Below are 11856 nucleotides of genomic sequence, written 5' to 3'. Positions count from 1 at the left end.
CCTGGAAAGCTAAAATGATTAGTATACTCTTAAGTAAAAAAACCCACAAGTTACAGACAAAAATGTAGACTACAATTCCATCTATGCTTTCAAAAGGCATATGTGAGTATATATAGGGAAAAGTTGAGCATGACATGCACAAAATAATTAATAGGTGGTGACTTAAGAGCAAAATGATGGTAGAGGGAGGGAGGAAGATTAGAAGAGCGGAGGGTGTTTATACACACACATACAGGTATTATGGATCATTTAAACTATTTTGTGTTATTTAATAATTTTTTAAAAAAATTCTCTGAGATACTAGAAGCTTTCCCATTAAGTTCCAGAACAAAGCAAGGATGCCCCCCTCATCACTTCTTTTCAGCATTATATTGGATATCCTAGCTAATGCAATAAGACCAGAAAAATAAATAAAAGGGAAGAAAGAAATAAAAGTGTCTCCATTTGCAGATGACATGATTGTTCATGTAGAAAATCTGAAAGAGTCCACAAAAAAACTCCTGGACCTAATAAGCAACTATCACAAGGTTATAGGATACAAGGCTAACATACAAAAGCCAATTGCTTCCCATTCATAACAGCAATGAACAAGTGGAATTCAAAACTAAAAACACAATACCATTTACATTACCAACTCCAAAAATTAAATATTTAGGTATAAATCAAGCAAAATATGTACAAGATCAATATAAGAATAACCACAAAACTCTGATGAAAGGAAATTGAAGAAGAACTAAATCAATGGAGAGATATTCCATGTTCATGGATAAGAAGACTCAATATTGCCCAGATGTCAGTTATTCCCAACTTGACCTACAGATGCAACGTAACCCCAATTAAAAGTCCAAGCAAGTTATTTTCTGGATATCGACAAACTGATTCTTAAGTTTTTATGGAGAGGCAAAGGACCCAGAATGGCAAACATAATATTGAAGGAGAGGAACAAAGTCAGAGGACTGACACTACCTGATTTCAAGAGCTACTATAAAGCTACAGTAATAAAGACAGTTTGGTATTGGCAAAAATATAGACAGATCAATGGAACAGAATAGGGAGCCCAGAAATAGACTTACATGAAGATATTCAACTAATCTTTGACAAAGGAACAAAGACAATACAATGGAGCAAAGATAGTCTTTTCAATGAATGGTGCTGGAACAAGTAGACATCCGCATGCAAAAAGATATGAATTGAGACACAGACCTTACACCCTTTACAAAAATTAACTCAAAATGGATCACAACCTAAATGTAAAATGCACAATTATAAAACTCCTAGCAGATAGGAGAGGAGAAAACCTAGATGACCTCGGGTATGGTGACGATGTTTTGGGATACAACAACAAAGGCATTATCCATGAAAGAATTGACTGGACTTAATTTTAAAAACTTCTGTTCTGTGAAAGACATAAGAATTAGAAGACAAGCCACAGACTGGGAGAAAATATTTTCAAAAGACAAAGACTGGCATCTAAAATACATGAAGAACTCTTACAACTAAACAGTAAGAAAACAAATAACCCAATTTAAAAATAGGCCAAAGACCTGAGAGCTCACCAAAGAAGATATACAAATGGCAAATAAGCACATGAAAAGATGCTCAACATCACACATCATCAAAAAAAAAAAAAAAAGCAAAATAAAAAAAAAAAAAAGTAACCATACCCCCTTTATAAAAAGGCCTAACATAATAATAAAAAAAAAAACCCAAACAAACAAACAAAAAAAACAAAGACCATCAAATGCTGGCAAGGATGTGGAACAATAGGAACTCTCATTCATTGCTGGTGGGAATGCAAAATGGTACAGCGACTTCGGACGACAGTTTAGCAGTTTCTTACAAGACTTAAAACATTCTTACCATATGATCCAGCAATCACACTCTATGGTATTTACCCAAAAGAGCTGAAAACTTATGTCCACACAAAAACCTGCATACAAGTCTTTATAGCAGCTTAATTCATAACTGCTAAAAGCATGGAAGCAACCAACATGTCTTTCAGTAGGGAATGGATAAATTGTGGTACATCCAGGCAATGGAATATTATTCAGTGCTAAAAAGAAATGGGCTATCATGCCATAAAAAGACACAGAGGAACTTTAAATGCACATTACTGTCAGAAGCCAATCTGAAAGCCTGCATACTGTATGATTCCAACTATATGACATTCTAGAAAAGGCAAAACTATGGAGACAATAAAAGGATAAGTGGTTGCCAGGGGTTCAAGGAAGGGAAGGATGAATAGGGGGGAGCACAGAGGATTTTTAGGGCAGTGAAACTACTCTGTATGATACTATAATAATTAATACATATTATTATACATTTGTCCAAACCCATAAGATGTACACCATCAAGAATGAACCTTAATGTGGGCGCCTGGGTGGCTCAGATGGTTAAGCCTTCAGCTCAGGTCATGATCCCAGGGTCCTGGGATCGAGTCCCGCATCGGGCTCCCTGCTCAGCGGGGAGCCTGCTTCTCCCTCTGCCTCTCTCTCTCTGTCTCTTATGAATAAATAAAATCTTTAAAAAAAAAAAAAAGAATGAACCTTAATGTAACCTATGGGCTTTGGGTGATAATGATGTATCATCGTAGGTTCATCAGTGGTAATAAACGTACCACTCTGGTTGGGGATTTTGACGGTTGGGGAGGCTGTGCATGTGTCAGGGCAAGTGGTATGGGTAATATCTGTACCTTCCCTTTGATTTTGCTGTGAACCTAAAACTGTTGTTTTTGGTTTTTTTTTAAGATTTATTTGAGAGAGCACACCAGCAAGAGGGGCAGAGAGAGAGGGAGAGACAATCCCAAGCAGTTCCGCACGTGGAACCCGACGTGGGGCCGATCCCACAACCCTGAGACCACGACCCCAGTCGAAACCAGGAGTCAGACGCTCAATTGACTGCACCACACAGGTGCCCCAAACCTAAAACTGTTCTAAAAAATGAATTTAAAAAAAATCCCTGTGTACTATTTGTATTGTTCTCCACCCCCCCCCCCCCCAACACACACACCCTTTTCTCCTTCTTCTGCCTCTATTCTTTTGGTCTTTGTAAGGAAACTGCTCATCTGTAGACCTCACCACGAGCATCAGTAGCAGAATAGGATGAAGGAATGGAAAGGGAAATGGGAACATTCCTTCATGAACACTGTTGCCCTGGTTATACCAAAGTATTGCTCTCTGCTTTAAAGCCCTCCAGGGGCCACAGGAGAATACTCGTGACATCCAAGGCTCTCCTTGATCTTGCCCTTCTCCACTGAACTTTTCTTTAGCCTGTGCTGCCATTCTGCCAGACTCCAAGAGCCCCCCCCCGCCAACATCTATATTACCCATATGAAACTTCTACATGCTTCCCTCACTCAATGGGGGAGCTCAGGGAGTTAGAGATTTAATCTATCCTGTCCACATCTCTTTGGTGCCCAACACAGTCACTGGAACACAGTACTTGGATGTTTTAAGGATAAGAGCAAACGCGTGTTGAGTGCCTACTGTATATGGGGGCTTTGAGCTAGGTTAAGATGGTACCAGTCCTCCCAGTCCTCCTCTCTTAATAAACAACTCTGCCCTAATTATGCAGGGGGAATAGCCACAGGTGGCCACTTTCTACATCATGAAACCCTACTCCTGGACCACAGATGCCCAACCCAGGGAGGAGGAACTGGTTCAGACCAGTCCTCCCAGAGAGGAGAGCACCCTATGAAGGACCCAACTGAAAAAACCCCACCCAATCAAGGGTCGGGGGCGGTTAGCTGTGCCCATCAGATTCTCTCCTGGGAACTTCAGCTGGGCTGCAGTCCTCCTACCAAAAAGGACATCGGTGTCCATGAGGCCAGTTGGTGGCTCTTTTTGTGAGCTCCTGCAGGGGGCAGTGCCTGGGTGAGCATCCAATCTTCCCTGCTGCTGAGGCCTTCATGATATGCCCCATTATCTGCCTACAACTGTGTTCTTCCAAAGCCTACCTGATAGGGATGTTCTACATTGCCACCTGGGTTAATTTTTATCCGAACATGGAGGCTCCGAGAGGGGAAGTGACCCCCTGCCCCAAAGTGGTGGAGCTGGGCTATGAACTCAGGTTCCCTGACCGCAAATTTCACGGTGGTACAGCTCTATCCAGGCATTCTAATGTCTAATGCCTTCACTGTTAAGGCAATGAATAAAGCTGAGTCAACTCCAGTCTCTTCCCAGGCTATACAATGCAGACTCTTATTCAACACAGGCTTAGCTTTTATAAGTCATACATTTCCCTTTGCAAAAGTCTGGAACTCTTCATTAATCTTTATGATGACTGTACCAGATGGTGTCCCAAGCTCTGTGGGTATGTAACCAGCTCAGTTTCAATTTGGTAACAGCAATAACAGGAGGGAACTAGGAAAGAGAACACTAGATCATAATTATGGTGGTTGAAGATAGGAATATTCAGTTATTGCTTTGTCTGTCCTGAACCTCCTTTCCCTCTCTTTTCTGGAACTTGTGTCTCTGCCCACTCCAGCCATATGGTTTGGATGAAAGCTGGCCGTGACAGATTCCCCACCCTTGGCTAGAGTTAACTGGGTCAGGGATGGGTATATGACCTTTCCTTTTCTCCTGAAGCCTAGGAAAATCATACGACCCTCATCCTGTCCACCTCTGATCGGTTCACACATGGGCATTTCCAAAGCCAGGCCAATCAGAGCCTTTTTCTGGGTTTATCTTCCTGGGATCAACTAAGAGGGATGTTTAAATGTGTGGAAAAGGTTACTCTCTCTCCACCACAAATGAGGTGAACTCTATAATTTTTTTATTGTGGTAAAATACACTTAATATAAAATTTACCACCTTAACCATTTTAAGTGTACAGTTCAGCAGTGTTAAATACATGCATTGCTGTGTAACTCAGCCCCAGAACTCTTTGCCAGTTTGCAAAATGGAAACTCTTGTGCCCATTAAACAGTAACTTCCCACTTCCCCTTTCCCTCAACTCCTGGCAACCGCCCTTGTCCTTTCTGTGTTGATGTGTTTGGCTACTGTAGGTACCTAGGATGAGTGGAATCATACAAACACTATAGCTTTGTCATTTAGTTACACTAAAAAAAAATGATTTAAAGAAAAGGAACTTTACTGAGCTGAAATTGCTTACAGTTTATAAATACTCTAAATATATTATAGTCTGTTTGTTTAACCACTGTAGGATTATCAGCCCATATTTTACTTTTTGGAATTTCCCAAATGAGCCACAGTAGACAACTTCTTCATTAATCTTCATAATGACCGCACCAGATGGTAGCCCAGGCCTTGTGGGTATGTAACCAGCTCAGTTTCAACTCAGTGACAGTTCTGCTTCAGTGGCTGAAACCGTACACCAGTGGTCCTCCACTGGGGGCAATTTTCCCCTCAAGGGACATTCTGGACACATTTTTGTTCGTCACAATTGGGGAAGGGTGTTCTTGGTATCTGGTGGGTAGAGGCTGGGAATGCTGGTCAACATCCTACAGTGTACAGGACAGCCCCCCATAACAAGGAATTATCTGGCCCCAAATGTCCATAGTATTGGAGTTAAGAAATCCTGATCTGCACAGTGGTGGCATTTCCCTGCTCCATACTGACCATAATTTTCCAATGAAGGACTCACAGTGAACATAATGGAATTGAAAAGTGTCTTCTTTCCTTAAAGGGGATCTAGGAAGGTTCTAACAGCTTCAGTCTAGTACCAAGGAAAACGTTTCTGAACAGTAAGTTATGTTAAAAAAGTTTTCTCCTGTTTAATGATTCCAAAACTTGACCTTACACGATGCTTTTACAACCTCTTCCTACATCTTACTTTACATTGTTGGCATTTTGTAGTGGAAGCTATAAATTGTACCAGTGTTCTAGCTTTTTGGAGAGGTGATGGTCAGGACTCCTTTGAGCTATTGAGCAAGAACACTTTCAAATTCTTGACTCTCAGGTGGTTTGGAAAATGGATATAATCCACAAATTTGTTTGCAGCAAATATCTCCACATTAGCACCACCATGTAGCAATGAATCTGAAATATATAGGATCCAGGTAATTGTCTCTAGCTGGTAGCCACCATCCTAGGCTAGAAATCCTTGAAATTCCAAGTAGTGGTATTTCCCTCATTTCTTGAGAGCAAAGGAGGAAGTGAAACTAGGCACTTCAGACATTATTTAAGAGTTCTGATGCAGGGGTAACCAAGACTCGCCCCCAGAATCTATGGGATAGTCAATGACCAAATGAATCCCTGATTTTGAGTGAGATACCTTGTGATATAGTGAGCTTCCCCAAAGGATGCCGTTGGGTACTTTGTGCCAAGTTACTGAGTGTCTTGTCAGTTAGGATTCTTGTTACTGCAAGTTTCAGAAGACCCAACCCCAACTGGGAATACACTGACGTAACTGAGCAGTCCTGGGGCAGCTGGGTTAGGGACCTTAAAGTGATGTGCTCAGGCCTCCACCTCTTGGTCTGTTGGCTCTGTTCTCTCTGGGTGTTGGCTTCATTCCCAGGCCTCATGTTGAGGTAACGTGGCTGCAGTTTTACCCTCCCATCCTTCCAGGTTCAAGTCCAGCAGGAAAAGAGAAGAAAGGACTCTCATCACTCCCTTTAAGCACCACCCAAAGTCACAAGGCTCCCACTGGGCACGTGCCATCCTGTGGTCAGACTGGCTCCTGCTCTGGTGGGGAGGGTGAGGTCAAGTGTACCCAAGCCCAGGGCAGAGAGTGGGGCGGGGTGGCCCTAGGGGCAAATTTGCTGACTGTTATCAGAGAGGAGAAGTTAATGCTAGGCCATTAAGAGAGCAAATGACCACCAGTGTAAAAACATATATAACCAATCATGAAACAGAGCAAAAGAAACCCTTGAGCCACCTAACTTTTCAGCGTTTTAAAAATTTTGAAGTGTGGGCGCCTGGGTGGCTCAGTTGGTTAAGCGACTGCCTTCGGCTCAGGTCATGATCCTGGAGTCCCGGGATCAAGTCCCACATCGGGCTCCCTGCTCAGCAGGGAGTCTGCTTCTCCCTCTGACCCTCCCCCCTCTCATGTGCTTGCTCTCTCTCATTCTCTCTCTCTCAAATAAATAAAATCTTAAAAAAAATAAAAATTAAAAAAAAAATTTCGAAGTGTATTTATGGTAGTTTTCCTAGTCGTCCTCAGCAATATTCCTGTGACTCAGTTACCCCCAGCACAGCTACTCCCTCTCCCTGGGGGAGGAAGCTCAAGCCCCACGTGGCTTGTGTGATGTCCTTGGTCATCCTGGGGCAGGGACCTGACTAGAAAGCAGGTCTGGGGACCCTAACGTTGCTTTTTAGTCATTCGGAGGTACTCTGTTTATAGACCATCATGTGGGATTTTTTATAATTAAAAAACTTTTCGGTAGCAGCGGCTAAGTTTCTACTTCAGGTAGGTGAAAGAGTCTACAACCCAGATGCTTAGAGTGCTTTTGGGAATCATTTTATTTCCAGAGTCTGGGCTTGAAGAGCTCAGAGAGCGTGACGAAGATGTAAGCAATATGTGTTGGACTTTCAGATGGTCTGTGAAGTCATAAATGTCTCAGTAAATCATAGAAACGCTGAAGTCTTTCAAGAGATGCTCGCTCCCTGCCCTTGGTGTTCATTTGAGCTGTCCTCCAGGGGCAGCCCTCTGTAGAGAGATGGTCCTGGACCCAGAGAGCATCAAGGTTTGGGGAGGAGAACACACTAAGTGGTCATCCCGGCAGAGCTGTTTGCCTTGTATTGTCTTAGGGGTTAAAATTTGAAGAGGTGCTGGGTGGATTGCGCCTTTGTTTGGTGGTGCTCCGAGAATTTCTTCTCTGTTCCTAATTTTAGAGCTAGCAGCTGTCACTGCTTTGTTCTAACAAGTCGGTAATTTTCCATTCCCCTTGCTTACTCGTATACCCTTTATATATTTCGTCATTCATTTTGCAAAAACTTCTAACTTGGTCTTATCACTTTTTTAGCCCCAAGGAAGGATATGGATATCATATATTCTGTCACTCAGTATTTCTGTAACTTAGCCACTGCTTAAAGAAAGAAGTTTCTCTCCTTCAGACCTAAAGTATCGCCTGTATTTCACCTGCATACTCAATGTATATAATAAAAACATTCTTACATTACTAGATAGATGGAGGTTTATCACCCCATGTTTTACAGGGTATGACATTCAATGCTTCTTCATCTTCATAGTAGGGAGGTTGCTTTTGGTTTGTTTCTTATTTGTCCATTTATTTATTTTCTAGGATTCCATGTGTGCTATGAGAATTCCTTGGAGGTGTTTTAAAGGTGGTACCATAACTTTATTTTTCTATTTTAATTTTGCATTGTCTGAGATTTGCTTTAAAATAATTCAGATGGTGTGGGGTGCCTAGCTGGCTCAGTCGGAAAAGCATGGGACTCTTGATCTTGGGGTCCTGAGTTCAAGCCCCATATTGGGCATAGAGATTACATACATACATACATACATACATAGACAAACTCTAAAAATAAAAGTCCAGATGGTGGAGAAGGGGATATGGGCCAATACAACAAGATTGGTCATGGTAATTTTTGAAGTGGCTGGTGAGAACATGGTGGTTCAGTATACTACTCTCTATGCTTTTATGTATGCTCTAGAGTTTCATAATAAAAAAGTTCTAAAAAATTTGCTAAAAGAGGATTTCTAATTATTTTTAATAATCTGCCTTTTAATAAAGATGACGCTAATGGTACAAATATTGCCACCTATAGGTGGAACATATATTACACTTGTTTTTCTTTGACTTGGGTAGGTGGCAACATCAAAGAACAGGAAAAATTTATTATATTCTTCATCTCCAACTTAGTAAGTAATAACTCTAAAATGTTATTGCTATTATTATTTTATTTTTAAAAATATTTTATTTATTTATTTGAGAGAGAGAGAGAGAGTATAAGTGGGGAGGAGAGGGAGAAGCAAGTTCCCCATTGAGCAGGGAGCCTGAAGACGTCGTTTTGGGGCTCGATCCCAGGACCCTGGGACCATGACCTGAGCCAAAGGCAGACACTTAACCGACTGAGCCACCCAGCCACCCCGCCATTATTATTATTTTCCCCAAACTCTCCATTATTATGAATTGCTAGGTACAACTCACATAAATTTTATTTTATGACAATCTCTCTTTTATATATCAATAAGCTTAGTGTTTGAAAAAGGTCAACTTACATTTTAATATAAAGACTCATGATTTTTAAAAGTTTGAAAATCCCAAACCAGAATATAATTAAGAATGTATTTTTGACACTTCCAATGTTTTGGTGACTTGAGAATGAGTCTGTATTTTAAGTCCTCATGTTCATGTAAGCTTGATATTTTCATGTGAGCTCACAAAAAAGAAAAGTGCTTGTTTTCAAATTTGGGGAAAATGTAGGAGAAACTTTAAAAAGTCCTATAGAGTAAGGGTGCTTGGGTGGCTCAGTCAGTTGGGCGTCCAGCCCTTGATTTCAGCTTGGGTCGTGATCTCAGGGTCGTGGGATAGAGCCCCACATGGGGCTCTGCGCTCAGCAGTGGAATCTCCTTGAGATTCTCTCTCTCCCCCTCTGCTCCTCCCCTCTCTTCTACTCTCCTATAGAGTAGAGTATGGTATTTATTAATACCATAAATGAATGACAAGATAAAATACATTGGGGGTGAAGCAGAATGTTCTGGAAATCGTACTCGAAGCTTTGGGTAGTTCCATTACCAGGGTAAGCACAAAGTTGCCATCAGAGCATATTTCATTTTTTTTTAAGATTTTATTTATTTATTTGACAGAGAGAGAGAGACAGCGAGAGCAGGAACAGAAGCAGGGGGAGCGGGAGAGGGAGAAGCAGGCCTCCCGCGGAGCAGGGAGCCCGATGCGGGGCTCGATCCCAGGACCCTGGGATCATGACCTGAGCTGAAGGCAGACGCTTAACGACTGAGCCACCCAGGCGCCCCCATCAGAGCATATTTCAAGCTTCTCTTCCTCTCCTGTGATTAGAGTTACACGTTTGCTCAATCCTCCTTTGTTTTCTGAGGTGTAATTTTTATCCTACATAGTTGTCATATATATGCTTTTCAGATAAAATTTATTTATTTATTTATTTATTTTAAAGATTTTATTTATTTGACAGAGAGAGACACAGAGAGAGAGGGAACACAAGCAGGGGAGTGGGAGAGGGAGAAGCAGGCTTCCCGCTGAGCAGGGAGCCCGATGTGGGGCTCGAACCCAGGAACCTGGGATCATGACCTGAGCTGAAGGCAGACGCTTAACGACTGAGCCACCCAGGCACCCCTCAGATAAAATTTATAATAATATTAAACCAGTTAATATTCCAAGAGTAATAATCTTTTCTGAGATGCCTAACATTTTTTCCTCATTAATTATGTCTGTAAGACCATGTCTGTACCCTTCTGCTTCTTACAGGTATTCTGAGAAGGACAGAGATTCACCCGGCAGTGAAAATATGTTACATTGATCCTGCAGGCCAAACTTACTGATTAAGAGGTCAGGACACATACTTTTACATCTTCCAGAACAACCTTAGAAGTGGCTGGCTCAGGCTCTCTTATCACTCATCGTGGCACAACACAAAGATAATATTCAAACATTCCCAGTAATGGCAACCTAATCCCTAATCAAAATGATACTTACTAATTCAATTCACCTGCAATTTTAGTTATTTTTTTTTAAGTAGGCTCCATGCCCAGTGACCCTGAGATCAAGACCTGAGCTGAGATCAAGAATTGGACCCTCAACCAACTAAGCCACCTAAGCGCCCCTACTGCAATTAAAAAAAAAATGAAATAATGACATTCCCCACTTGAATCGATGTCAAATTTCTTATATTTTAGGGTTAGAAACCATTTTGGGGACTGCACTATCAAATTGTTAGCTTATTCTTGGATAAGACATTAAAAGCATAGGTAGTGAAAGAAAAATAGATAAATTGGACTATATCAAAATAAAAAACTTTTGTGCATCAGAGGACACCATCAAGACTGGAAAGGCAACCCATGAAATGGCAGAAAATATTTGTAAATCATACATATCCAGATTATTTAAACAACTCCCACAACTCAACAACAACAACAAAGACCCCAAATAACTTGATTTTAAAATGGGCAAAGGATGAACAGACATTTCTCCAAAGAAGATATAAAAATGGCCATTTAGTACATGAAAAGATGCTCAGGGTGTCTGGGTGGCTCAGTCGTTAAGCATCTGCCTTCGGCTCAGGTCATGATCCCAGGGTTCTGGGATTGAGCCCCGCATCAGGCTCCCCGCTCAGCAAGGAGCCTGCCTCTCCCTCTCGCTCTGCTGCTCCCCCTACTTGTACTCTCTCTCTGTGTCAAATAAATAAATAAAATCTTAAAAAAAAAAAAGAAAAGATGCTCAACATCACTAGTCATTAGGGAAATGCAAACCAAAACCACAATGAGATCCCGCTTCACACTCATTAGGATGACCGTCATAAACAAAAACAGAAACTAAACAATAGGAAATAACAAGTGTTGGCAAGGACATGGAGAAATTGGAGCTCTAGTGTACTGTTGGTAGGAGTATAGAATGGCATAGCCCCTATGGAGGTCCCTCAAAAAATTAAAAATGGTGTTTTCAAATAATCCAGTAATTACCTTTCTGGGTATATACCCACATAAATTAAAAACAGGGAATAGGACAGCTATTTGTACACCCATGTTCATACCAGCACTAATCACAGTAGCCAAGAGGAGGAAGTGACCCAAGTGTCCACTGACGGAAGACTGGATAAACAAAATATGATATACATGTGTGTATATACAACGGAATATTATTCAGCCCTAAAAAGAAAGGAAATTCTGACTTAGGCTGCAACATGGATGATACTTGAGGACATTATAGTAGGTGAAACAAGCCAGTCACAAAAAATACAA

This window comes from Neomonachus schauinslandi, chromosome 16 (assembly GCF_002201575.2).
Source record: "Neomonachus schauinslandi chromosome 16, ASM220157v2, whole genome shotgun sequence".
Taxonomy (NCBI): Eukaryota; Metazoa; Chordata; class Mammalia; order Carnivora; family Phocidae; genus Neomonachus; species Neomonachus schauinslandi.
This window is presented reverse-complemented; position numbering follows the sequence as displayed.